The sequence below is a fragment of the Coenobita brevimanus genome, chromosome 103 (assembly GCF_032717465.1).
Source record: "Coenobita brevimanus isolate Jiangsu-jjx chromosome 103, ASM3271746v2, whole genome shotgun sequence".
NCBI classification, from domain to species: domain Eukaryota; kingdom Metazoa; phylum Arthropoda; class Malacostraca; order Decapoda; family Coenobitidae; genus Coenobita; species Coenobita brevimanus.
Genome location: NC_137056.1, coordinates 35,677,514 through 35,705,430, shown reverse-complemented (window position 1 = coordinate 35,705,430; position 27,917 = coordinate 35,677,514). Strand labels below are relative to the sequence as shown.

The following is a 27,917-nucleotide window of genomic DNA, read 5'->3' as shown; positions in this document are numbered from 1 at the left end:
GCCACATTCATCCCTGAGTGGCATTGCGTGAGCAGTAAACTCCAACTACCACTTGAATACAAACCTGCACAGGCTTAGTCCAATTGGAGTGCCCCAATTACCCACTAAACCACCAGGCACCATAAGTTGGTTGTATGGTTACCACCCTGTGTAGTAAATGGTTTCCTGGTGTACAGGAAATCATTTGGCTTGTCTCTCAGTGTAGAGTCACCTGTAGACAGGGGGAAGAGGAAAGAATGAAGGAAAGAAAGACAGAAGAGGAAGGAAGGAAGGAAAGAAAGAAGGAAGGAAGAAAAAGAGGAAAGGGAAGTCACCCAAAAGCAGCAGTACGTTGAGTGAGTGGATGGTGAGCGCCCTCACCTATAATCCATCAATCATCCAATCCCATGCCGACCCACGAGGAGCATACAAGCCCGGGGCAAGGCAAGTTGATCCTGATATTTAAGATGATAATGACCAGCCTCACTCCTCCCTGAGTGGCATTATGTCAGCAATAAACCCCAGCACCCCTTGGATGTAAACTTACACCGGCTCAATCTGATTGGAGCACCTTAATTACCCACTAAACCACCAGGTGCTATAATTTGGTCGTATGGTTACCACCCAGTGTGGTAAATGGTTTCCTGTGTACAGGAAACCATTTGGCTTGTCTCTCAGTGTAGAGTCACCCACAGGCAGAATGAAGAGGAAAGAGTGAAGGAAAGAAAGACAAAAGAGGGAGTGTAAAGTCACCGTTGTCAGAAGGAAGAGGAAAGAATGAAGGAAAGAAAGACAGAAGAGGAAGGAAGGAGAGTCGAAAGGGCAGACACTCAAAGCAACACCACATTGAGTGAGTGGATGGTGAACGACCCCACCTACCACAGGTAATACAAATAATAATACAGTAATTGGTTGTTTTGTTTGAAAGAACTGGTTCTTCCAAAGGAAATCACTTGTGCCCGATATGTTTGCACCTTTATACAGTTCCAGGGATCGATAGAATTTTCTCATGTGCACGAAGCTTTATCTGCAGACTTGTGACGAAAACAAAGGCTTGTTATCATCCGTCATAACACCTATATGAAGGTCGTAGCTTTGCAAAAAGAGAAAAGTTAAATGATTCTGCAGAAACCAACTGTCTCATTGATAATGGCAACCTGTTATTTAACTTAGGGGCCACGTGGTGCCCTGCCCACTGATTGTGTGGATGGGCCTTAGACTGATTGTACAGTGCAGGTGTTGCTCTCTGTGTGTGCATGTTCGGATGTTGTTAATATTTGTCTGTCATTTCCAACATTATCTTCATCTATATCAGTGGTTACAAACCCTGGGGTCACAACCCCAAGTGGGGTTGCTGAGCATCTGGGGTCACCAAGCCCCCATAATATCATACATTTTCAATTCCCGAATCTGAGATGTTGCCAGCATATACAGTCGTGCTGCTTAACATCCTACCACATAACATCCATTCCCTTGAACATCTGGGGACCCGTAAGAATGTCTGTCTATCTGTTGCATGATGCCTTAATCCTGTAAGGGGTAACCATAAACAAATTGCCCCCATGTCACCCTGTTCCCCACCATTTCATTGCCCTACAGCCAGCTCACACACCCCTCTCTCATACACCTCTCCACTCCATCCCTCCATCTCATCCTCTTCCTCTCCCTCTCCCTAGCCCCCTCCATCTCACTCACATACACTCTCCCCATTAATCTTTTGCTCTCCATCCTTTTTACATGGTCAAACCACCTCAGTGTATTTCTCCTGATGCTTTCTATCACATCCACATCCACATCACAATTCTCCTTCACTTCCTCATTTGTCAGTCTGTCCCTCCATGTAACTCCAGATGCTCCTCTCAGATAACTCATTTCCACTGCTCTCACTCTTGACTTGGGTCCTTCCAACAAGGTCCAAACTTCACTTCCATGTGTTAGAGTTGGTATCACAATGCTATCATGCAGCAACTTATATTTACTTCCATGCTCACTTCCCTATTTTTATCATTTCATTCATCATCTAATCCTGTGTTGCCCCATGAGGAACATACAAGCCTGGGGCTAGGCATATTGGTCCTGACATTTAAGATGAGAGTGGCCAGCTTTGCTTATCCATAAGTGGCATTACGCGAGCAATAAACTCCAACCATCTTTGGATACAAACCTTCTCTGGCTCAGTCACTGCCTTCAAAGAACCAGCAACCTTTCTTCCTAGTTGTACCCTTTCAAGCACTTCACCCTCCAAACTTCCATCCTCACTCTTTACATTATCCAGGTATTTAAATGCACTCCATTAGAATGTAATGGAAATTAAAAAACACAACTTCATTGGGGAAAAAAAAAAAAATCTGAAGAACGGGACGTTGCGAGTATAGGAGGGTGCAAAGCAGTGTTGCTGCATGATGTCCAGCTAGCATCCCAAAACAAAGCAATTACATTGCCGGCCGTACAATGTCCAGTACATGTATACAGTTGCGCTATAGTACTGTTCATAGGTCTTAATATTTTTCGTTTTTCCGTACTTACATAAAAACAATGAAAAGTTTACAAAACGCAGTAAAAAGTTTACTCTATAACAGTGTCACCAACAGCAGCTGCATCCAGTCGCATATTTTATAGGCCATGTATTACCTGTTGTTTTAATTTTAGCGTTTTATACTGTACTGTAATTTAAAAATAATATACAGTACAGTGTATATCATATACCTGTATGGTATATATTGTACAGTATAAAGTGCATAAGTGGTAGTAGTAGTAGTAGTTGTTACCTAGGCAGTCTCACCGAACAGCTCCAAGTCCCTAAGGAAGGCCGTGGCCGAGACCGGACTTTCCCACAGAGCTCTCAAGGAGTGTATGTTGTGTTGTTGGCATAGGTGATTGTGTGCAATGCAGGCTTCCATAATGTGCTTAATAATATGGGATGCTGTGTTGCATTTTGGACATGCATCAGTGACGGAGTCATCCAGCCTCTTCTGGTAACTTAAGAGGACTGGATGATGCCCACATCTCAGTCTGGCTAGGTGGACCCTGTCCTCTTGAGGGAGATAGGATTCAGAGGGATGGATATCAGCAGGCTGTGCATGCAGCTGTGTGTTGTCTTTAAGTGACTGAATGGAGTGGCGAGTGATTTGAGCATACAGTAATCCCGCATTTTTTGCGGATTTTTGTCTACGGTTTTGCCCTCTCACGGATTTTCTTAGCATTAATAAGTTCAACTAAAATATCCTTGAATATACAGAAAACAAAAAATTTGAAATTCCCGCAGCTTCCAATTGTAGCGCGGTAAACTCACGCCACCCTCTGTCCCTTTCCCGCGGCCCCTCTGCCAGTGTTACCATATCTAGCATAATTTTATTCTTTTAGCATAATTTTGATCAAATTTTCGAGTCTGGAATATTTTTTAGCATATTAGAAGTTTTAGCATCATTCTAGCATAATTTAGAATGGAATGGAATATTTTTGGAATAATTTTATAAAAGCTACAAATCAGAGAGAGAGAGAGAGAGCGAGAGAGTCGAATAAGGTAAGAAGATGTTTGAATAGTTGGTTACTTTCAGTTTGGGCTTGGTTGGGTTGGATTAGGTTAGGTTAGGTTAGGTTTTAGGTTAGGTTCGGTTTGGTTTGGTTAGGTTAGGTTAGGCTAGGATAAGTTTGAGCTTTGTATTTTACCCATGAAACCTAGGTTTTTCCGATGGATTTTGGTATGATTCATTCGATTTTCAGCTTCATTTCAGTCGGAAATGACCATTTTCTGTGTTTCCCCCCCTCCCTATAACCCCCGATTCCCCAAAGATCCCCCATTATTGCAGGGGGATGGGGGGGGTCATATCTCAAAATCTGGTTATTTCCGAGGGAAATGATGCTCAAAATCGAATGAATCACATCAAAATCCATCAGAAAAACATAAGTTTCGTGGGAAAAAGCAGTGTGGGCAGAAAACCGATATTTATCCTCTTACTGTATGTAGGTTCATTTTATTATTTTCATAGTAAACAATACATAATTAATATGTTGCACGAATATATATAGAATTTTATCATTTAGCTTCAAGATAGCATAATTCATTTTTTACTTGGAACAAATTTGCTCAATGTAGCATAATTTTTTCATTGCCCTAGCATAATTTCGTTGTTTGGATATGGCAACACTGCTCTCTGCCCCGCATTCCTCAGTCCACGCCTGACTGCCTTACGTGTCTGGTGTACTTATAACCGCACTATGATACGAGCCTCTTGCCTCCCACTTGCTTTCCACATGGCCCCAGGACGTAAGCCAGCCTCACCAAAGGCTAATAATACAATTAGTAAGAACTCCAAAGTGACAAAACGATCAAGAAAAGTTATGACCTTAGCAGAGAAAATTGTGTCACTGGACAAGCTAAGAAACGACTGTGTGAGTGTTTGCTATCACCAGTTAATGCATCTTTTTATTTTGTACTGTTTTGTGAATAAATGTGTAGATAATTGTGTATTACAGTACGGTGTTTACGTTTTTCCTTCATAATGGAGTATGTGCTTTCAATCTTGTAAGAAGGTATTTCGGGATGAGTATGGAGGTTTCGGGACAATTCGCAGTCACAACAAACACAAGACAATTCGCCTTCATTAATGAAGATAGCTATGGGTGACGCTAGAATATAATTCAAAGGCGACTACAGTGAGGAAGAAACAAGTTAATCATTGACTAAAGGTGCAACTAATAAATAATATCCAGAACCTACGCTACTGAACATAGACTTTGCTGGATCTCCCTGAAATATAGTTATTAAAGTATTGATTAATTAATAATAAGTATATTTATAAAAGTATTGATTAGTATATTTATAGAATGGCGGGGAATCGTCCAGGGTGTGAATTGTTCTGAAGGGGAATCGTCCATGTTTTGACGGGGAATTGTCTGACGCCGAATTGTCTCGCAATCAGTATGGACATGGACTGTGTGATGGGCAGCATGGTGGACACAAGTGCAAGATTCAATTGTTAATAGAGCATTCGCGAAATTGACTTTTCGCGGGAGTTACAAGATTGTAACTACCGCGAAATATGCGGGATTACTGTACAGTAGCTATGCTTCTGGAAGCACAGGGGGGGAGAGATGACAGTGTTTGTGTATGATATTGTGTGCTGGGTGTTGTTTTGATGTTCCTTGGTATGTGTGGGTGTGTTACCATGTAATGTAGTGGATGTTGTGAAGGCTGCAGCGAGAATTTGGGTGCCTGTCATGTCTAGGTGATCCTTGACTTTGAGGACTTTGGTTTCTTGATATAGGTGGTCTGTGGGTGTAGTAGCTGTGCAGCCTGTGATTATTTTTAGAGTCTTATTCTGTATGGTCTGCAGAGTGTTGTAGTGTGTTTTAGTGAGGTTAGGAGCCCAAGCAGGGCTTGCATAATTCATCACTGAACGTATATATTTTGTGTACTGTGCTGGTTGTTTCTATGTTGTGTGGGCATTGAGTCTTGGTGTTATTTTATTTTTGATGTTTGTTATGTGTTGTTTAAATGACACTGATGTATGTTACACCAAGGATTTTGGGTGTGTGTGGGTGTGGTAGGGGAGTGTTGTTTATGGTGAGGTGTGCAATGTGACTGTGTTCTGCTGTTCAGTTTGTGAGATGGGTCACTAGATATGGCTGGGGCTATTTTGAGCCTGTTTGGGTGCCTAAGTTATGGTGGTTGCTTAACGTCCAGATCACTTAACGTCCTATTTGTCAGAACGTAATGTGGCCACTACGCGGCACGTGGCTGTATTTGTATGTTACCATTAAAACAAGTATTTGCTGGATTGTCAGATACTGTACATAAAATACTTATCTAATATTGGTTGAGTGATTTGGAGATACCCAGCATCGTAAAATACTGCTGATAAGGAGGTTAATTTTTACTTGCGTATGATTTCATAAATTTCATGCAGTAAATGCTAACCCTGAATTTGACATGTCTTCACTCACAGCTAGTCTGTCACTCGAGCTGTTGTCATGTGTAGTAATGGGAAACATGCACAAAGTATCGAATAATTTGTTTGTTTTCTGTTGGTAAGTTAATGTATTTTTACCTGTATATTGAATTCGGAGTGAGAGAGAGAGAGAAAGACAGGTTTTGGGATGAGCTGGATGAGGTAGTGGGAGAAATACCCAGGAGCTATAAAGTGATCGTAATGGGCGATATGAATGGAAGAGTAGGCACTAGTCCTGAGGATGACATAATGGGTTGTCATGGAGTGCCAGGAGAAAATGATAATGGGTAGTGACTGAAGGATATGTGTCAGGAAAAGAGGTTGTACATTTGTAACTCTTCCTTCTGCCTGTGGGTGACAGCACTGAATGACAAGCCAAATGGTTTCCTGTACACCAGGAAACCATTTGCTATGCTGGGTGGCAACCATATAACCAAATTATGGCGTCTGGTGGTTTAGTGGGTTATTACGGCCCTCCAATCAGTTTGAGCTGGTGAAGGTTTATATCCAAGGGATGGTTGGGGTCATTGCTCACATAATGGGACTCGGGGATGAGTGAGGCTTGTCACTCTCATCTATTTATCAGAACCAACTTGCCTAGCCTTGGGCTCCTACACTTCTCATGGGGCAGTGTAGGATTGGATGATGGATGGATGGATTTCAGGCACAAAGACGCACATAAATATGTGTGGTATGGAGGAAATGGGGATTGTGTTGAAAGGAACCTGATTGATTATGTGCTCGTAGAGAGACTGATGCTAGAAATGGTTGCTGATATTAGGGCTGTGTGAGGATGATGTGGAGGTCTGTCAGATCATATGATTGTGGTATGTAAGATCAAGCTGAGAGGAGTGAGGTGGACCAGGAGAGAGAGGAGCAGTCAGGGAGAAAAGCCGAAAGTTGAGATGCTGAGGATCAAAGAAATGGCAGATGAACACAGGACTGAAGTAGGGGAGGAGTTAGAATCAGTGAAATGGAATGAAATGGATCTGAACAGCCTGTGGAATGCATATAGAGATTGCTTAGGAATGCTAAAGCAGTGTGTGGTGTGGCAAGAGTAACAACAAAGAAGCAAGGTATGGCATGGTGGGATGAAGAGGTTAAGAGAACAGTGAAGGAAAAGAGGAAGAAGTTGCTAGAGTGGTCACAGGGCAGGGGTTCAGTTGAATTAAGCACCGAATATATTGAGAGCAAGAGGCATGTAAAGAGGCCAGTGAAAAGGAAAAAGAAGGAGGTGAATGATGATCTAGGAAGGAGAATGAATGCAGGCTGCCCCCAAAATAGGAAGTTATTCTGGAAAGAGGTGCAGAAAAATAGAGGTGACAGTGGAAAGAAATGTGAAGGTGTGAAGAATGTAGGTGGTAGATTATTAACCCATGGGGATGAAGTAAGGACCAGATGGAACGATTGTTTGAAAGCCTGATGCATGGGAGTAGAGAGTCACAGAGTCACTGTAAACATGACTGGTTTTGATTGTGTGCAGAGAAGGAATGAAGTGCCAGGAAATGTGACCTCACACGGGTGAAGAGCACTGTGAAGTGACTGAAAAATAGGAAAGCAGCTGGGGTAGTTGAGGTGTACGCACAGATGATGAAGTATAGTGGAGAGAGTGGAATGAAGTGCTTGTTGGAGATATGTAAGGCATGGATGAGTGAAACTGTGCCAGCAGAGTAGGAAAAGGCTGTGATTGTACCCCCGTACCAAAATAAAGGTGAGTGAAGTGAGTGCAAGTATTATTGTGACATAAGTTAATTGAGTGTGGTGGGGAGGGTGTATGGAAGAATTATTATAAGGTAAGAAAAATATCAGAAGTCTTAGTGAGTGATGAGCAGAGTAGCTTTAGGAGTGGCAGAGGATGTGTGGATCAAATATTTGCAGTAAGACAGATAGTGGAGAAGGCCTGTGAGAAGGACTATAAGGTGTTTATGACATTCATGGATCTGGAAAAAGCATACGACTAAGTAGAGAGAGAAGGATTGTGGAAGGTTTTGTGCATGTATGGTGTAGATGGTAAGCTGCCAGGTGCCGTCAAGAGTTTTTATGATGGTAGTAAAGCGTGTGTAAGAGTAAATGGACATCTAAGTGAGTGGTTCACAGTCAGTGTGGGCATTGGACGAGGTTGTGTGATGTCCCCATGGTTGTTAAATATATATATGGATGGGGTGATGAAAAAAGTAAAAACACGTGTAGTGGAGAGAGGGATGGCATTGGTAATGAATAATGATGGATGGAATATCTCAAATTTGTTGTATGGGGAATCCTCTTGTGTTTGTATGTAGTGAAGTCTTTATTAGGTAGGAGTAGACTGTAGCACGAGTTGAGCAGGGCAGTACTCCAAAGGTGGATGGAAAGCTGATGAAAGGGAGAGCTGGAGCTCCCGTTTCGTCAGCCCTCGGAACTAGGTCCTGACCATTTCCCTTTGCTGAACTTTTTCAGTGTCTCAGTAACACAGAGAGTAGGCCAGCATGCTCTCCAATACAAGTTTCTCTAACTATCAACACCAGACTACATGCACAGTACACACCACACTTCCATCCATCCATCCTTCATCCAATCCTACATTGCCCCATGAGGAGCGTAGGAGCCCGGGGCTAAGCAGTTGGTACCGACATTTAAGATGAGAGTGACCAGCCTCACTCATCCCTGAGTGGCATTACATGAGCAATCAACCCCAACCACCCCTTGGATAAAAACCTTTACTGGCTCAATCTGACTGGAGTGCAATAATTACTCATTAAACCACCAGGTGCCAAAATTTGGTTCTGTGGTTACCATCCAGCGTAGTAAATAGTTTCCTGGTGTACAGGAAACCATTTGGCTTGTCACTCAGTGTAGAGTCACTCACAGGCAGAAGGAAGAGGAAAGAAAGACAGAAGGAGGAGTGTAAAGTTACCTGTAGGCAGAAGGACAAGGAAAGCATGAAGGAAAGGAAGACAGAAGATGATGGAAGGAAAGAAGGATGGAGGAGAGGAAAGGGCAGACATCTGACAGCAGCACTACATACACTTCCTTTAAAAAAAAAAAAAAAAAAAAAAAAAAAAAAAAAGGCATCGAATAACATGGCCTCATAGTCCCGGGGGGGGGGGGGGGGGATATAAATGCCCCCACCTTCTGCCCCTCTCCCGGTGACGACTCAAGATGCCTGGAACCACTGTCTGACTTCTTCATTTCTGCAGCATTCGTGGCATTTCCTCTAACTTTCACTCTGTTGAGCACCACCTCACCTTCTCTAAACCTCACCTTCTTTTTATAACTGAGACTCAGCTGTCTGAGGCAACTGACAGCAGACCCTTTTCTGTATTGTCCTACTTTCTCTATACTCATTTCAAAGCCAAAGGTGGCTGTTGTGTATATATATATGCAACAACTTATCTTGCTCTCGTGTTACTGAACTCGATTCTTCTGAATTCTCTACACTCTGGCTTCAGGTATCCTGTCATTCCCTGACTAAATATATCTGTGCTGTTTGCTTATCTCCTAATTCTACTGACTATCACAAATTCATTGACTACCTAACTTCTACGATGGAACACATTCTATCCATTTCTCCTTTCTCTGAAATCTCCATTCTAGGAGATTTCAATGTTCACCACCCCCTTTGGCTCTCCTCTCCTTTCACTGATCCACCTAGTGAACAAGCCTACACCTTTTCTATCCTTAATGACCTAGAGCAGCTTGTACAGCACCCTACCTGCATCACTGACCCCTTGGAGAGAGCTCCAACATACTTGACCTCTTCCTTACAACTAATCCTTCTGCTTACACTGTTAATCTTTTCTCTCCGTTGGGCTCCTCCGATCACAACCATATCACCTTAACCTGTCCTGTCACTGCAGTACAGCTTGCGGACCCTCCAAAGAAACGTCGTCTGTGGCACTTTGGAGCTGCGGATTGGGAGGCCCTCAGGCAGTACTTCTTTTGATTTTCCCTAGAATGACTATTGCTTTCTCACCGAGAACCATCTGGGTGTGCCTTGCGCATTACGGAGGTTATTCTCTCGGGCATGGAAGCATACTTTCCTTTCTTATATCCTTTGACTACTGCACGAAAGCCTTGGTTTAATCACGCTTGTTCTAATGCTGTCCGCAACAGGGAGAGGGCCTTTAAAAGGTACCGGAGCCAACCCACCCCTGAATCACATCTTTTATACGTTTCTGCACGGAATCGTTCTAAGTCTGTTCTTCGCTCTGCTATAAATAATTTCATCCTTACTAAGTGGTCTCAACTCTCCAACTCGAATTCTTCCTACTCCTTCTGGCACCTTGCCAAAAACCTTTCTGACAACTTTACCTCATCATCCTTGCCTCCTCTTTTCTACTCTGGTGGCTTTGTAGCTATTTCTTCTAATGATAAAGCAGAGGAGCGAATGATGAGGTGAAAGAGAGAGAGATTGTCCAGGTGCTTGAGGATGCAAAAGTGGATGTATGTGGAATGACTGAAACAAAATGGAGAGGAGAAAGTGTGAGAGAATGGGAGTATGGATGGGGAATATGTGCAGGAATAGGTGAGAAAGAGAGGGCAAAGGAAGGAGTATATATAGTTGTGAGTAAAAGATGGAAGAAGAGCATAAGACAGTATGGATCAGTTGGGTCAAGGATTGTGTGGGTAAAGTTGAAAGTTGGAATACAAATGTGGGCGATTGTGTGTGTGTAAGCGCCAACGCAAGATCGTGCTGGCAGAGTGAGAGTAGAGTTCTGGACAAATGTGGAAGTGTGCATGGAAAAGTTTGGAAGGAATGAGAGAGTGTTTTTGATCGGTGATATGAATGGTAAAGTTGGGTATGTGAAGGTGGATGGAATAGTTGGTGAGTGGGGTGTGCCTGCTGCGATAGATGAGAATGGGAGTGCGTTAGTGGACATTTGTGCTGGGAGGGGGTTGGTGATAGCCAATACCCTCTTCATGCATAAAATGATCCACAGGTATACATGGCGAGTGATGAGAAGGGTGGGTGGTGAACTGAATGAAAGGAAGGCAATGATGATTATGTGTGTGTGGATGAAAGGATGTGAAGATGTGTAATGGATGCAAGAGCTTATAGAGGTTGGGGGAGTGGACTTTCTGACCACTGCTTGGTGGTGGCCAGAATTAGGATACAAGTAAGATGGAGGAATAGAAGGGAAAGACGAGAGGAAGGAGTAGTTGCAAGGAGAGTGGAAAGGTTACAAGAGGATGAGAAAAAGGCAGACTATAAGAAAGAAGTGGAGGAACGATTGGGCAAATATGAATTGGAGCAGATGGGGAACGTGGAAGGTGTGTGCAGGATATTCACAGAAGAAATATGTGCAGCATGTGATGTGGTGTGTGGAAGGAAGAGAAGATGGAGGGGGGTTCAAGGAACAGCTTGGTGGACTGAAGAGGTGAGACAGGCTGTGGCACCAAAGAAGAAAGCATACAATGAATGGATGAGAAATAGGGACGTGGAAGAAGTTGAGAGGCGGAAGAGAGAGTTATATGTAGAAAGAAAGAGAGAGGTGAAAAGATTAGTAAGAGAGAGTAAGAAGAGAGTGGATGAGGAATTTGGAAGGAATTTGAGTGTAAAGTGGAGGGACTAAGAAAATGTTCTGGAAAGAGGTGAAGAGAGTAAGACAGGGTGGAAGTGAGGTTAGCAGGGGAGTGAAAGATAAAAATGGTAGATTACTAGTGGAGAAGGGAGAAAGAGTGAGCAGATGGAGAGAATACTTTAAGGAATTGTTGAACATACAGGATGGAAGTAATGCGAGTGTAAGTGGCTGGGGAATGGCTGGGAGAAGGAGGGAGATGAGAAGACAGGAAGAAATCAGTAGGATAGAAGTTGTGGAAGCAATGAAGAAAGTTAAATTGGGGAAAGCCCCAGGAATTGATGGAGTGTGTGGTGAAATGCTGAAGCATGGGGGAGAGATAGTAGTAGAATGGATGTGGAAGATGTGCAGATTGGCCTGGGAGGAAGGTAGAGTCCTGGAGGATTGGAAGTCAGGTATAATTATTCCCTTGTACAAAGGAAAAGGGGAAAAAGAAGTGTGTGGTAATCATAGGGGCATTTGTCTTCTTAGTATAATAGGAAAAGTGTATGGTAGGATACTTATAGATGGAGTTAGAGAAAGAACAGAGGCATTAGTTGGAGAAGAACAGGGAGGCTTTAGGAAGGGAAGAGATTGTGTAGATCAGATATTAATTCTTAGATCTTTAGTGGAAAAGTTTCTAGAGAAGGGAAAGAAGTTGTATGCGGCTTTCATGGATTTGGAGAAAGCATATGAGAGGGTGGATAGACAAGGATTGTGGAAAGTATTAAGAATATATGGAGTAAATGGAAACTTGTTGAATGCTGTGAAGAGTATGTATGTGGAAAGTATTAAGAATATATGGAGTAAATGGAAACTTGTTGAATGCTGTGAAGAGTATGTATGTGGAAAGTATTAAGAATATATGGAGTAAATGGAAACTTGTTGAATGCTGTGAAGAGTATGTATAATGGTGCTAAGGCTGCAGTGCGTGTGGATGGTGAACTAAGTGAATTTTTCTCTTTGGAGGTTGGGTTGAAACAGGGATTTGTCATATCTCCATGGCTGTTCAGTCTGTTCATGGATGGGGTAATAAAAGAGGTACAAGGTAGGGTAGTGGATGTTGAAGTGGCCCTGGTGAGAGAGGGTAGTGTTTGGAAACTCCCTGTACTGTTGTTTGCAGATGATACTGTGTTGTTGAGTGAAGATGAAGGGGAGCTGCAAGGCTTGGTGGATGAGTTTAGGAGAGTGTGCAAGAAACGGAATCTAAAGGTGAATGTAGGGAAGAGTAAAGTGATGGTCTTTGAGAGAGGTGAAGTCAGTGAATGTACAGTGAGGTTGGCTGGTGAGGAATTGGAAAATGTGAGTATGTTTAAGTACTTGGGTAGTGTGATGAGTAAGGATGGAGGTTTGGAGGGTGAAGTGCTTGAAAGGGTACAGGAGGGAAGAAAGGTTGCTGGTTCTTTGAAAGCAGTGATAAGAAACAGGGAAGTGAGCATGGAAGTGAAAAAGTTACTACATGACAGTATTGTGATACCAACTCTAACGTATGGAAGTGAAGCTTGGACATTGTTGGAAGGACACAAGTCAAGAGTGAGAGCAGTGGAAGTGAGTTATTTAAGAGGAGCCTGTGGAGTCACATGGAGAGACAGGCTGACGAATGAAGATATAAAGGAGCGTTGTGGTGTGGATGTGGATGTGATAGGAAGTGTTATGAGGAACACACTGAGGTGGTTTGGCCATGTGGAAAGGATGGAGGGTGAAAGACTGACGAAGAGAGTGTCTGTGAGTGAGGTGGAGGGGGGAAGAGGGAGGGGGAGGCCGAGGATGAGATGGAGGGATGGAGTGGAAAGGTATATGAGAGAGGGGTTTGTGAATTGGGAGCAGGGCAGTGAAATGGCGGGGGACAGGACGACATGGAGGCGATTTGTTTGTGGCCACCCCAAACGGGATTGAGGCGTCTGGCAATAGATAGATAGATAGATAGATAGTATATATATATATACACAGTAGGTATCCATAGACCACGAGTTCAGAGATCGCGATCATCATTGTACGCGAGCACCTATTTTTTATCGAATTTTAGTGTATTTTTTAATAGTTTCACAAAGTGAACTCGTAATGTGTGAGACGGCAGCAAAGAGTGGCCCAAAGCCGGGGTTTACCCCGAACACACAACATTGCCATCCCAAGAAGTGCCAGTCACCAGTGATGGAGAGTAGAGACTTGTCGATGAGCCATTTCTTGGGGAGGATCAAGAGGATGATGCAGTGTCTGAAGTGTCAGAAATCAACTTTGAAGGGTTTATGAATGAAGTGAGTGCATTAGCTAGTGAAAGTGTCAGAAGTGCTGGTGACTAGAGTGGTGAGGAAAGTGGTGTGTCGAGTGGTGCAGGAGTTGCACGCTAGGGTTCCGAGACAGTTCGCTGTCAGACAATTCCTCATCAAAACATGGATGATTCCCCATCAGTCTACTTATTATTAATTAATCAGTACGTTAATAACTATATTTCAGGGGGATCCATAAGAGCCAATGTTCAATAGTGTAGGCTTTGGATATTATTTATTAGTTGCACCTTTAGTCAGTATTGACAATATTGACTAAAGGTGCAACTAATAAATAATATCCAAAGCCTGCGCTGTTGAGCATAGACTTTGATGGTTATTAAAATATTAATTAATAAATAATAAGTTGACTGTACAGTAATCCCTCTAATATCCGAACGCCCAATATCCGAACATCCCCACTAACCGGACATAATCCTCCTGGGATCCAATATTCCCAAAATGGGCCAAAAACTGCAAAAAATTCGAAAAAAATCTGACTTTTTTCCCTCCCATAATTTGAAATTCCCGCCTGGCGCCAAACAGCTGTTACACCATGGTCCCTTCACCCCTTCCTTCCTCCCCCTCCCCCCTCCCCTGTCAGGTTGCCATTTGGTATTTTTCATTACCAAGTGTGGGCCAATTTGGTAATGAAAAATTCGTTTGGTAATGCATTAGAATAATGCATTACCAAATGGATTTTTCACATGTATGAGGATACACAGGATGGAGATGGTGGATTGTTTGCTCTCTCTGATTAATCTGCTACCCTACATAGTGTGAAAATAATCAACATGGTGTTAGTTATAAGGAGAGTGATTACATGTATTTCCACTTGTATATATAATTAGTGAAGAATATATGCTAGCTTTACGAATTTGGTAATGAAAAGTTAAATTTGGTAATGAAAGTTGAGGAGATTGGTAATGTGGCTGTTGCGATCTGGCAACTCTGTTACCCCACCAACATCAACAGTCACAGCTTAACTCCGATGGAGAGCAGATACTCATAACAGTGCAAGCCACAGGTGCTTGTTTTTTGTGAATAAACAGTGAATAAACTGCAATACCTTGCTACTAGAACACACAGGAATTTACAGTGTTGTGCAGTGTTAAGAAATTAGAATTTAGAGTGCAGAGGATTAACTGTGGACTGCAAACTGGCGGTTCAAACCAGTCCAAGACCAGGGGACTTGTAAGTACCCAGAATGTTTAATATTGTATAAACTCACCTCTAAAACCTCATTTTATGGTTCTTTTGCATTTATTTCAGTCTTTTATGTCCCTTATTGGTGTGATTTGGGTCTTAAATAGGTGCTGTGCATGTCCAGAGGGAGTTGCATAGGTGTTTTTCAGAGTTAGGGTCCGTAAGTACTAGTCCATAAGCTGGGGCCCAATATCCGGACAGGACCACTATCCGGACCTGCCTATGGCTCTATTGATCCGGATATTGGAGGGGTTACTGTATTTATAGAATGATCGGGAATTGTCCAGGGTGCGAATTGTCTGACGGCGAATTCTCTCCTGCACCACTCTACACACCACCTTCCTCACCACTCTCATCACCAGCACTTTTGACACTTTCACTAACTAATGCACTGACTTCGTTCATAAACCCTTCAAAGTCTATTTCTGACACCTCAGGCATTGCATCATCCTCTTGATCCTCCCTAGGAAGTGGCTCATAGACAAGTCTCCACTCTCCATCACTGGTGGTGTAATTAACTTGTTTCTTCCTCGCTGTAGCCGCCTTTGAATTATTCTAGCATCATCCATTGCTGTCTTCATTAATGACGGCGAATTGTCTTGTTATTGTTGTGATGGCGAATTGACTTGATGCCGAATCGTCCCGAAACTGATTGGTGCAGGAAACTGTTCACCTGTTGTCCTCTTGGGTTAAGGTGAGCAGCCATATTTTTGTTGGTTTAGTTAAGCCATATCCTTGTTGGCTTAGTAAAGCCATAATCTTGTTGGTTTACTTTATCTTAGGTAATATGTGTTAGATAGTTTCCCTGTACAGTACAATACTTAGGTCTGAAAGGAGCCTCAATGGTCGCCATGAAGGGTGATGCCGCCCATATGTAATTTTTCCCATAAGTTTATGTATTCAGAGTACACAAATTCTTAGTACGTGACGTCCTCTGCCGCCCATAGAGGCGCGTACTAGGGGGATGTACTGTATATACAGTAGAACCTCTTTGGTCCGGACCCCTTTAATCCGGATTTCTGTTAATTCAGACAAAATTTAAAAATAATAAGCTCCAAAAATATGTTGAAAGTAATTCTAAAGTCATTTTCAGTATTGGCGCGGAAAGCTATCAACATTCGTTTAGTCTCGGATCACGCTAGGTCGCAACATGGGTGCCTGTTTAAACACACGCTAACATTCGTTCCATCAACTTATATTTTTACGCTGTATTTCAAAAGTTAATCCTCCTTACCATGCCCCTTCATGCAAGTGTAGCTTCTGCAATGAATAAAGGTGTTAAAAGGAGGAGTTTGCTTACACAAAAATGGGTCAGAATATTCTGCAGTGTTTAATGATTACTGTAGGTTATTTTTTGTACTTAAATGTGCTTTACTTGTACATCAAACATTAGCTTCTTGCCCATATGGGTGTTATCAATATGCCAAAGATGACAGTGTATTTTTTGCCTACATAAGTTTTATTTTTATTCCAAATATTACAGTTAATTAATTAATTTATTTTTTTGCCTACAAGGGCCTTAGTCACTTACTACAATGTAAAATGTAGGCTAGTTTCTTGTCATGGCCTTACCTGTAAATTATGCAATACAAAATTATCGTACATGATTAGTTTTGTTATTTTAGTATCCTTTCATCTTTTGCAGTTGCATAGGGTTGACATATGCCACATATGTTAATAATTAACAAACATACCATATGTAGATAGTTTTTGGTATGAACTGGAGATTACCCTGATGGTCCGGACATTCTGCTAATTCGGACAACCCTTCCCCCCATGTAGTCCGAATGAGAGAGGTTCTACTGTATATATATATATATATATACACACACACACACACACACACACACACACACACACACAGGTATACCCTGATTTAATGATGCAATTGTTAGGTAAAAACCTGTTGTTAGGCGGGGTATCGTGTGTCGGGGTAGATTTAACGGGTAAAGTAATGGGATGCGTTTTTCAGCCATGGGTTATCCCCCCAACCAAGTCCAAAACCCACCGAAATGAGCCCCAAAACAAATTTAAAGCCAATCTGAATGGCCTAACAGCCATCTAGGAAACTTACCTAAGCCTAATACCTGTAAAAATAACTCACAAAAACCAACAAATAAAATCTCAGTATCGTCAAATGTAAGTCTGGGAATAATCAGACTTAGTAAACTGTACCCCAAAATGACAATGTTCATCCCACCTATGGCTAAAATGCATTACTCTAAGTCCAAAAACTGTTTATAAATCAACCTAAACACACAATTTTAGTCTAAAATGTCATCAATATCGGTTTTAAAAAATCATAACTTATTGTTGAACCGGGGTTTGGCCATCATTAGACGGGGTATGGTATTTCTACCCCCATTGATAAGCTGGGGTATCGCATCTAGGGGGTATCTTATATCAGGATTATTGTATAGTAAACTCGTGATAATCTGTCTCGGCATTACCCGGCATATGACATTATTTGGCATACCTAATGGCTGAATTCGGCTGAAAGCATAAAATCTTTGACACTAGCTGGCATGAAGGACCCTTTCTTCTGGCTAAAAGTACAATATTATCATGCATGAGACGGTAGTTGTCACCAAACATCCAGCCACAATCACAAAAAAAGTAAGTAAAGAAATAAAATACACAAAAACAGTGAGGTTATACTATACATGACTGTAATATGAAAGGGGTGGAATGTTGAGGGAGGGAGGGAGAGGGGATTGACGATTGATGGGCCAAGCAGCTCACAGGGTGTTTGGTGATGGGTAGTAAGGGGAGATGCAGTGGTTTGGAGTAGAAGAGTTTTGATTGGCCAAGGCAGGGGAGGGAGAATTCTAATGCAGAGTTTTCATTAGCTGGCACCAGGAAGGTGAATATTCTCTTGCTCTCCATTGTATTCCTTTTGCTGCTTTGGTTCCGATACTCAAACGAACCTACACCGCACTCTGTGTCTCTTCCAAAACTTTATTATTAAATGGCAGTGTTGCAATGAGTTTCCCTCCAAAACCTGGCAAGCCTTCTAGTGCTGCTGTGGCTTTCTGACACACACACACACACACACACACACACACACACACACACACACACACACACACACATCCAATTATATTATAAACACACATATATATATATATATATATATATATATATATATATATATATGTATATATATATGTGTGTGGGAGGGTGGGTGTGTACTGTATATAAAACCTAAATCGTGTGGAAGGAAAGAATATGATTTGTAAGTTGACAGATCAGATGAAGAGGGAGAACAGGGATATCATAGGTGATCAGTGTGTGAAGAATGATGAAGGAAGGGTTGTGGTGAATAGTGGGGATATTGAGGATGCATGGAGAGAGCATTACAGCCGGTTGTTGAATGAAGAGTTTGCCTGGGACATGGAAGGTTTGGAGCCAGCAGATCCAGTGTTTGGCCCTTGGCCTTTGAGTGGCACTGCTACTGTGAGTGGGGCAATAGGTAGGATGCAGGTGGGGAAGGCAGCAGGTGTGTCTGGGTTGACCATTGAAATGTTGAAAGCCTTAGGAGATAAATGAGTGAAGTTAGTCACTAACCTGATAAATACGATTATATATGAGTGTGTTGTCCCAGATGATTGGCTGAAGAGTGTGACTGTAAATGTGTACAAAGGGGAAGGGTGATGCCCTGGAAAGAGGAAATTAGAAAGGCATAAAGCTTTTAGACCAGATAATGAAGGTAATGGAGAGAGTTCTAGAAAGTATGATTAGAGAAAGAGTGAATATTGATGAGATGCAGTTTGGGTTTATGCCAGGCAAATGAACCACTAATGCCATATTCATTGTTCGACAGCTTCAGGAAAAATATGTAGGAAAGGCAAGGGAACTGTACTTTGTTTTTGTTGATTTGGAGAAGGCCTTTGACAGCGTCCCTAGAGAGGTGGGGAGGTGGGCAGTGAGAAAGCTTGGGATCGAGGAGTGGCTGGTTAGGGTTGTTATGGCTATATATGTGGGTGCTCACACCCAGGTAAGGGTGAATGGAGATTTGAGTGATGAGTTTTCTTTGAATGTTGATGTGCATCAGGGGTCAGTCTTGAGCCCCTTGTTTATAATGGTGTTTGAAGCCCTCTCACGTGACTTCAGAAATGGACTCCTGTGGGAAATGTTGTTTGCTGATAATTTGGTGTTGGTTGCAGAGAATGAAAGGGAGGCGGAGGAAAGATTTAGGAAGTGGAGAGATGGTATGGGGCACAAGGGCTTAAGAGTAAATGCAGATAAAACAAAAGTGATGGTATCAAGGGCTGGGAGTGGTACTGTACTGTCAGAGAAGAGGGAGAGTGGCCATGTGCAATTTGTCACAAGGGCATGGGAAGTAATTCCATCTTGTGCGGTGTTTGTGATAAGTGGGTGCATAAGAGATGTTGTGGTATTAGAGGTGAGACTGCGAGATAATGTTGATTTTGTGTGTTTGGTGTTTCTGGGAGAGCATATGGATATTGCCAGGCGTGAAAGGACTGAACTTAATGGTGATCCTCTTGAGTGTGTGGAAGAGTTTTTTTATTTGTGAGACATGCTATGTGCTGGAGGTGGGGCAGGAGCTAGCTTTGTGGCTTCCGTGAGGAGTGGTTGGAAGAAGGTCATGGAGCTGTTGCCTATTCTGACATTGAGAGGGCTCTCTCCATGCTAAGGGATCTTTGTGTGTGGCATTTGTTAAGAGTGTACTGCTCTATGGTAGCCTTCAAAATGAATATATATATAAAAATATATATTAATTTTAAATGTACAGAGAGAGAGAGAGTTTATATATATATATATATATATATATATATATATATATGGCAAATATTTACATGGAGTACTTTGAGAAACATTTACTGACCTCCATAAAGGAGCAAAACATAGTTTGGCTCCGATACGTTGATGATATCCTGTGCTTCTGGCCTAACAGTCTTCCCATTGATGAATTTCTTCTGCAATTAAATTTGTTAGTTCCATTGATTAAATTTACTCATGAGATGGAAATGGATAATGAATTGCCATTTTTGGATGTAAAAGTCATCAGGGACCAAAATGTTTTGAAGACTAAGGTATACAGAAAACCTACAAGTATTATGTCATATGTTCATTACTATTCAAACCATCATATTAATGTAAAAAGATCTGTGTTCATATCCTTGTACCTAAGAGCATATAGAATTTCAGACCCAGAATTTTTAGATGATGAACTAAAAATGATTCAGAGTATTGGAAAGAAGCTAAAATATCCACAAAGCATACTAACTCAGTGCCACAATACAGCCAAGAAATTATTCTTTGATGGGAAAACTAATAAGCCAGATCGCCAGAACATTCAAAGAACCCTTGTCCTCCCCTTCCATGAAAATTTTCTTGATGTTGTTCACATACTGAGGAAACTCAATGTACAAGTAGTATTCAAATATGAGAACACCATAAAAAAAACCCTCATCAAGAACAGCCCTTTCAGTAATTCAGGCGTTGTTTACAAAATCCCGTGTAAAAGCTGTTGGACAATCTGGAAAAGATTTGGAAACTAGAATCTACAACATAAATACAGTGTACGAACAGCCCAACAGAGCAGTGGTTTATTTCAGCACAAAGCATCCAGTGATCACCATATTGACTGGACAGGCTCCAAGATTCTAGCAAGATCAAAAAGCTTAGATGAAAGAAATGTAATAGAATCTTGTCTAATTTCTGGCACACATGAAAAGAATGTAAACTTGAGCTATGGTCATTTTAAGTGTGATAAATTGTTAACTGAATTAATTTTAAAGCAGTATCCCCCAGACTAACACGTGATTGTTCCCTGTCATCTCCTGGTGGTGTAGTCACACCTGTGTGGGACACACCAAGCATTAATCCTCTAGGTCTTAAGTTAAGCAGCAGTATTTATCCCCTCTTCCCTCCCCCCTCTCCCTTTCCCCCTCCCTCCCACTCCCCTTTCCTCCCCTCCTACTCCCTCCTCCTTTGTCACGTGTATTTTTAGATTCAGGTCATCCTTTGTTGTGTTCCACTCCTTGCTGCAGATGACCCTAAGTTAAGCTGCAGGTAAAAATTCAGGTCATCCATTATTGTGTGTGCCACTACCTGCTGCGTGTGTGCATAAAAGACCTCTACCCTTTACGTTTCTGTCTCACTCTGTCTGGAGATGTAATATACAAAAGTACTCACTGTCGCTCCTTTCATTTCTCCTGTGGTTAGTTTGCATACATATCTTCACGGTGAAGTGAAGTCTCTGCATATATATATATATATATATATATATACAGTAATCTCTCTAATATCTGAATGCCCAATATCCGAACATCCCCACTAACCGGATATAATCATCCTGGGATCCAATATTCCCAAAATGGGCCAAAAACCGCAAAAAATTCAGAAAAAATCTGACTTTTTTCCCACCCGTAATTTGAAATTGCCGCCTGGCGCCGAACAGCTGTTACACCATGGTCCCTTCACCCCTTCCTTCCTCCCCCCTCCCCCCTCCCCTGTCAGGGTTGCCATTTGGTATTTTTCATTACCAAGTGTGGGCCAATTTGATAATGAAAAATTCATTTGGTAATGAATCAGAATAATGCATTACCAAATGGATTTTTCACATGTATGAGGATACACAGGATGGAGATGGTGGATTGTTTGCTCTCTCTGATTAATCTGCTACCCTACATAGCGTGAAAATAATCAACATGGTGTTAATTATAAGGAGAGTGATTACATGTATTTCCACTTGTATTTATAATTAGTGAAGAATAAATGCTAGCTTTATGAATTTGGTAATGAAAAGTTAAATTTGGTAATGAAAGTTGAGGAGATTGGTAATGTGGCCGTTGCATTCTGGCAACTCTGTTAACCTGCCATCATCAACAGTCACAGCTTAACTCCAATCGAGAGCAGATGCTCATAGCAGTGCAAGCCACAGGTGCTTGTTTTTTGTAAATAAACAGTGAATAAACTGCAATACCTCGCCACCAGAACACACAGGAATTTACAGTGTTGTGCAGTGTTAAGAAATTAGAATTTAGAGTGCAGAGGATTAACTGTGGACTGCAAACTGGCGGTTCAAACCTGTCCAGGAGTCAGGGACTTGTAAGTACCCAGAATGTTTAATATTGTATAAACTCACCTCTAAAACCTCATTTTATGGTTCTTTTGCTTTTATTTCAGTCTTTTATGTCCCTTATTGGTGTGATTTGGGTCTTAAATAGGTGCTATGCATGTCCAGAGGGAGTTGTATAGGTGTTTCTCTGAGTTAGGGTCCATAAGTACAAGTCCATAAGCTGGGGCCCAATATCCGGACAGGACCACTATCCGGACCTGCCTATGGCCGTATTACGTCGGATATTGGAGGGATTACTGTATATGAGAGTAGAGAGAGAGAGAGAGAGAGAGTACAGTATATATATATATATATATATATATATATATATATATATATATATATATAAACAGTAGACCCTAGTTATCTGTGGGGGTTAGGTTCCAGAGACCCTCGCGGAAGGCAAATTTCGCTGATACTCAAGTCATCATCACAAAATGGCTTATTATTTCCACATAAGCTAAGCACATTCTGGAAAAAATAAAAACATACTTTAAGATATTACATATACATGTTAACACTCACCAAAAGACTGTGTGTTCTCTTCATATTCTTTGTACAATGAGGACGATTGCGGTATGATGATGAGGATTGCTGTATAGATGACGATGATTGCTGTATGATGACAACGATGATTGCAATGCATTTTCTGCAGTGCCGATGTGGTGAGGCAACGAGATGTGTGGCGACACTGTAGGTTAGCTGTGAGTCTAGTCTGACCCTTCTCACAGGATGCCAGATAACACCCTACGCTCACTCTTTGGCTTAGAAGGATTGCTTTTATCCTTTACTTGTTTCTTGGGAACCATTTTTCACTTACAATTAAGTACAGTAGAGTTGTTAACACGAGAATGGCGACGACAACGTAAGTAACGAACTGATTGGTGTTTACAATAAGACTGGCGGAGTGGCGGAAATGCCTGTGGATGCGGGTATGCTAACTGTAGCAACAAAAGAATTGCGTGTTGTGTGCCAATTTCAAATTAAGTTACAGTGTATAGTACAATATTAACCCTTAGCCGCCGGGGGGTTCCCTGCAGCTGCACACTCCTCCCTACGGGCGATTTCCGAGATTTTGGAAAAAATACCCTTATTTCAGACCCTTATATCTGACAAACTATAATAGCTAGAGAGTTCAATGAAAGTTCACAAGACTCATCAACTCTTCCTCTTTCCAATGAAGGTATCCCGAGGTCTCTAGGTTGTCCTGTCGATGAGTAAGGATGAGTTGAAGACGAGTGGTTTTTCACGTTTTGGCGCGCAGCTCCGAGCGTGTGCCACTGGCAGTGGCCTTGGCCTGGCCGGCTAGCGTTGGCAGCACTGACTGGAGTGGTGATTGTAACACTGCCCGTGCATCCTTGGAATGTGGAATATTCCACTTGTTTTTTCTACTCCTTACTCACCGCCGTGAAAATGAGTCATCACCCGGTTCATGTGGCTCACCCAAGGATTTACTGCCCACACCACCATGCTACTATGCCTTGTAGGTGTGTAGTAAAGGAAATATCTCGTCGTTTTCCTGTACTCACTTCTTCCGTAAATAATCATATTTCTCCTTTACTAAGACACTTAGAACTGCACTTTACATCACGATTACGGGTAATTGCACTTTGACAAGTAAGCGCTGTTGCTCTTTCACGCATGATCGTAGAGTATGAGGTAATTATTTGTACTGTAAATCAGACTTTTGTACCAATCAGGGTTATAGTGAAAATCATATAAATGTTTTACACAACTAACATTATTTGTACTTCACATCACAGATACACTGGTGCTCATATTTGGCACAATCTCCCTGAGTATTGAGTGAAAAAATTTAGGTATAGCGAAGCAGGTATTGTTCATTGTGGCCTTCTCACAAGTGGTTTTCTTTCAGGTAACACATAGGCAAACTCAAGGTATATCCAATAATATTCTAACCAATATCCAATAAACAGTATCAACTCCTGTATTGCACTTACTATGAATCAATATATGCACTTGTAGAACTTATAAGACTTATATCTTAGCACTTTCTGTAATTCACTTATACAGTAATATCACACATTTCACTCATTTATGAAAATACACAAGCTTCTGCACTGCTGTACACTATTTACACTTCCCCACACACCTGCTCATTACTCATACCACTCCTGAAGGGCCTGATTGTGGAGATTCTGCCCTTGAAGTGGTAGGCAGAGGTGTGGGAGAGCGCTGGAGGAAGATTCGTCGGCAAGTAGGCGGCGAGAGTGTGGGGGAAATGGCTCTGAGACGTTTTTTTCCACAGATGACCGCTAAGTCCACCCTGATGTCTTGGGTCATCTTGCTCCTCCTCATCGCCGAAATCATCACTTTCGTAAACTGTCCCTTCCTCCTGGAGAAGTCGGAGAGCCCTCTCTGACGTCGGAGGGCGAGTAGGGGTTGGAGGGCGAGAGAACTCGCTCTCCATGTGGTAGCTTTTTTTCTCCTCAGAGAACGTACTCAAACTGAGTGTATGAGAGGACACAGTATCGTCAAGGGCATGTCCTATGGCACTATCAGTAAGCCCTTTACGTGGCACTAAGGGCTGAATTATGGCGGGGGTTGATGAGGCAATTGGCCCTTCATGCAGTGGGACGGAATTGGACGATGTCAAGGAGATGACATGGCTCCTCTCGCTACCGTTGCCGAGCACAAACTGAACCGCACAACTGCGGGGTACATGGGGGACCTACCTACCCCATAGGTATCACAGAAAATGGTCCCGTGCTTAAACAGTGGCGGGAAGGTGAGTGCGGTATATCAAGTCAACCGGCGGCCCTCCGCGTTCTGAATCCTGTCGTGCATACATGTCAGCTGGCGGATAGGGATTAAAATAAGTTTGATATGCTGAAACTTAAATCCGTGAATGCAAATTCTGCAGATGAAAAAGGCTCTTCTGTATATACAGTATATCTATATCTATATATCATCATCATCATCATCCAATCCTCCTTTCCCACCGTAGGGCAAGGTGAGGAGTAGCAGTGTCCAAACAGCCCAAATTTGCTCAATCCAGTGGGCCACACTTCCATTCACTCATCATTCAAGCCCCCAGAATCCTGGCTGAATCAGATACGCCAAAAACATTCTCCACATTCAGTAGCTTCACATAAACATATTCAATTGAGTCAGTACGTATGCTGCCACATTAAAAAGGGGTGCCAAATCCCTGATCATGCACATCTCCTCACAGCATTCATCCAGCCAGCTCCATCTCTTGTCATTTCCCTAGTCTTACCGACTTCCAGCCCTCTCATCCTCACACACTTATCCACTATATCTCTCTACTTTTTCCATGGCCTACCTCGCCTTCTCCCTCCTTCAGATTTGCTCAGATATACCCTTTTCACCACTCTATTGTTATCCATTCTCTCCACATGACCATACCATCTCAGTACACTCTATTCGATTCTAGTGTCCTCCAACTTCCTCACTCCACATCTTTCATGAAGCACATTATTTTGTATCCTATCCACCCTTTGTACTCCACATACATTCCTTGGCAGTCCCATTTCCACTGCTCTTACTCATGACTTTTCATTTTCATGCCACACCATAGTCTCACATCCATATGTTAAAGTTGGCACTAACACTCCTTCATGTAAGCTTCATGCAGATGCAACAGTCAAGCCTTTGTTTCTTATCAAGGCCTTCATTGCACCAGGTACTTTTCTTCCTTGTGTAACTCTACTTTCAACTTCTTTTGCACATTTACCTTTTTTTTCTATCACTGTACCTAGGTATTTGAACTCTCTTATCAATTCCAATATCTCTCCATTCACCATAACATCACACTGAGAGTCACCTTCTCTCTCAGTAACCATCACATTACTGTTTTCTGCATTTACACTCAAGACACGACGCTCACAGACCTCATCTAAACTGTGCAGTAGCCTACCAAAGTCTTGTCTGGTACTTGCAGACAGTACCGCATCATCAGCATACAACAAATTTGAGATGTTCCATCCATCACCATTCATTACCAATGCCATCCCTCTCTCCATTACTTGTGTTTTTACTTCTCTCATCACTCCATCCACATATATAGATAGATAGAGAGATGGGTAGATGATGGATAGATAGATAGATAGATATGTAGATGTAGATAGATAGATATATGTGTATACAGTATGTATTGAGCAACGATGGGGACATCACACAACCCTGTTGCATGCCCACACCAATCGTAAACCATTCACTTAGATGCCTATTAACCCTTACATATGCTTCACTACCATCATAAAAACTCTTGATGGCACCTAACAGCTTACCATCTACGCTGTACATGTGCAAAACTTTCCACAATTCTTCTCTGTCCACTTTGTCATATAAGTTTAACTATCTATCTATCTATCTTTCTGTCTATCTATCTATCTACCATGTCTGTCAACAAGTATCCATCTGTATAGTGTAATCCCTCTAAGATCCGATGTAATAGAGCCCGAGCAACATCCGGGACTTGGACTTGTCCAGGACTTGGGAAAAATGCTCCTGGACAGGTACTTGCAGACCTCAACCCACCCTAACTTTGAAAGCCACCTAAATAACTTCCTACCAGACATGCACAGCACCTATTTAAAACCCTGTTCATCCAGATATGGGACAGAAACCATAAAATAAATGAAAAGGGACCAGAGAATGAGAAATTAGAAGTGAGTAAGGAAGATATTTAGCAGTGTACAGGGTACTTACAACATGTCTGTGGCCGTCGCGAAGATTAACCCGCCTCCTCTATGGCTCTGACAGTGAAGGTGCACATGAAGTATGTACGGTAATCCAGTGTTGCGCTGCACTCAGTCCTTTGCACTGTGAATTATAATTTTTTAACACTGCACATTCTGTTCTTACTTGTGCCATGCCAGTGTTGCACTCCGCACTTAATCTTTTGCACTCTGAATTCTAATTTCTTAACACTGCACAACATGGTAAAGTCCCGTGTGGTCTAGTGGCAAGGTATTGCAGTTTATTCACTGTTTATTCAGAAAAGCGAGCACATGGGCAGCCATGGCAATGAGTGTGCAGTCACAACGGTAGGTAGGCAGGAAATGGGGAGGATGCTGGGGTGCTTTAGCGAATGTCGCTGGAACTACACACCAAAACACAGCTGTTTGTCACCACGTGGCAAATTTAGAGTAGGGATGAACACGTTTTTTTTTTTTTTTTTTTTTTTTTTTTTTTTTTTTACCCAAGCCCAGAATATCCAGGTCTTAGAGGGATTACTGAATATATATATATATATATATATATATATATATATATATATACATACATACATACATACAGTCATCCCCGTACTATCCGGAGGCCCACTTTCTGGACACCCCACTTAGCAGACAATGTAGGCCTGGACCTTTGGAACCCAAAAATGGCCCCCCAAAAAAAAAGAAAAAAATACCCCCCAAAATCCAAATTTTTTCCCACCCATAATTTGAAATTGCCGCGTGGCGCCGAACAGCTGTTTATGCCACGGTCCCTTCACCCCTTCCTTCCTTCCCCATCCCCTGTCAGGGTTGCCACTTGTTTTTTTTTGTTACCAAATGTGGGCCAATATGGTAATGAAAAATTCATTTGGTAATGAATCAGAATAATGCATTACCAAACGGATTTTTCACATATATGAGGATACCATATTGCAGAACTTCTGCCTATCAGAATTCTTTCATTCCCCGAACTGCATCTCTCTGGAACTCGCTTCCCCAGAGTTGTTTTCCTCCAAATTTCAACACACAACTGTTCAAGTCTAATTGTTACAGATATTTTATGAACAGAGGACACCAGTAATCTGGTGTATGGATTATTTTTTTTTTTACCCATTTGTTTTTCCTTCCTCCGTTCTGTTATTTATTAAAAAAAAAAAAAAAAAAAAAAAAAAAAATGGGATGGATATGGT

At 42.0% G+C, this 27,917-nt stretch overlaps 1 protein-coding gene across 2 annotated transcripts in view; it reads left to right on the top strand.

Annotated features, from left to right (window-relative positions):
* Positions 1-27,917, top strand: part of Ythdc1 (YTH domain containing 1) — a 314,054-nt gene that overhangs the window by 63,553 nt on the left and 222,584 nt on the right. The window lies entirely within an intron of this gene.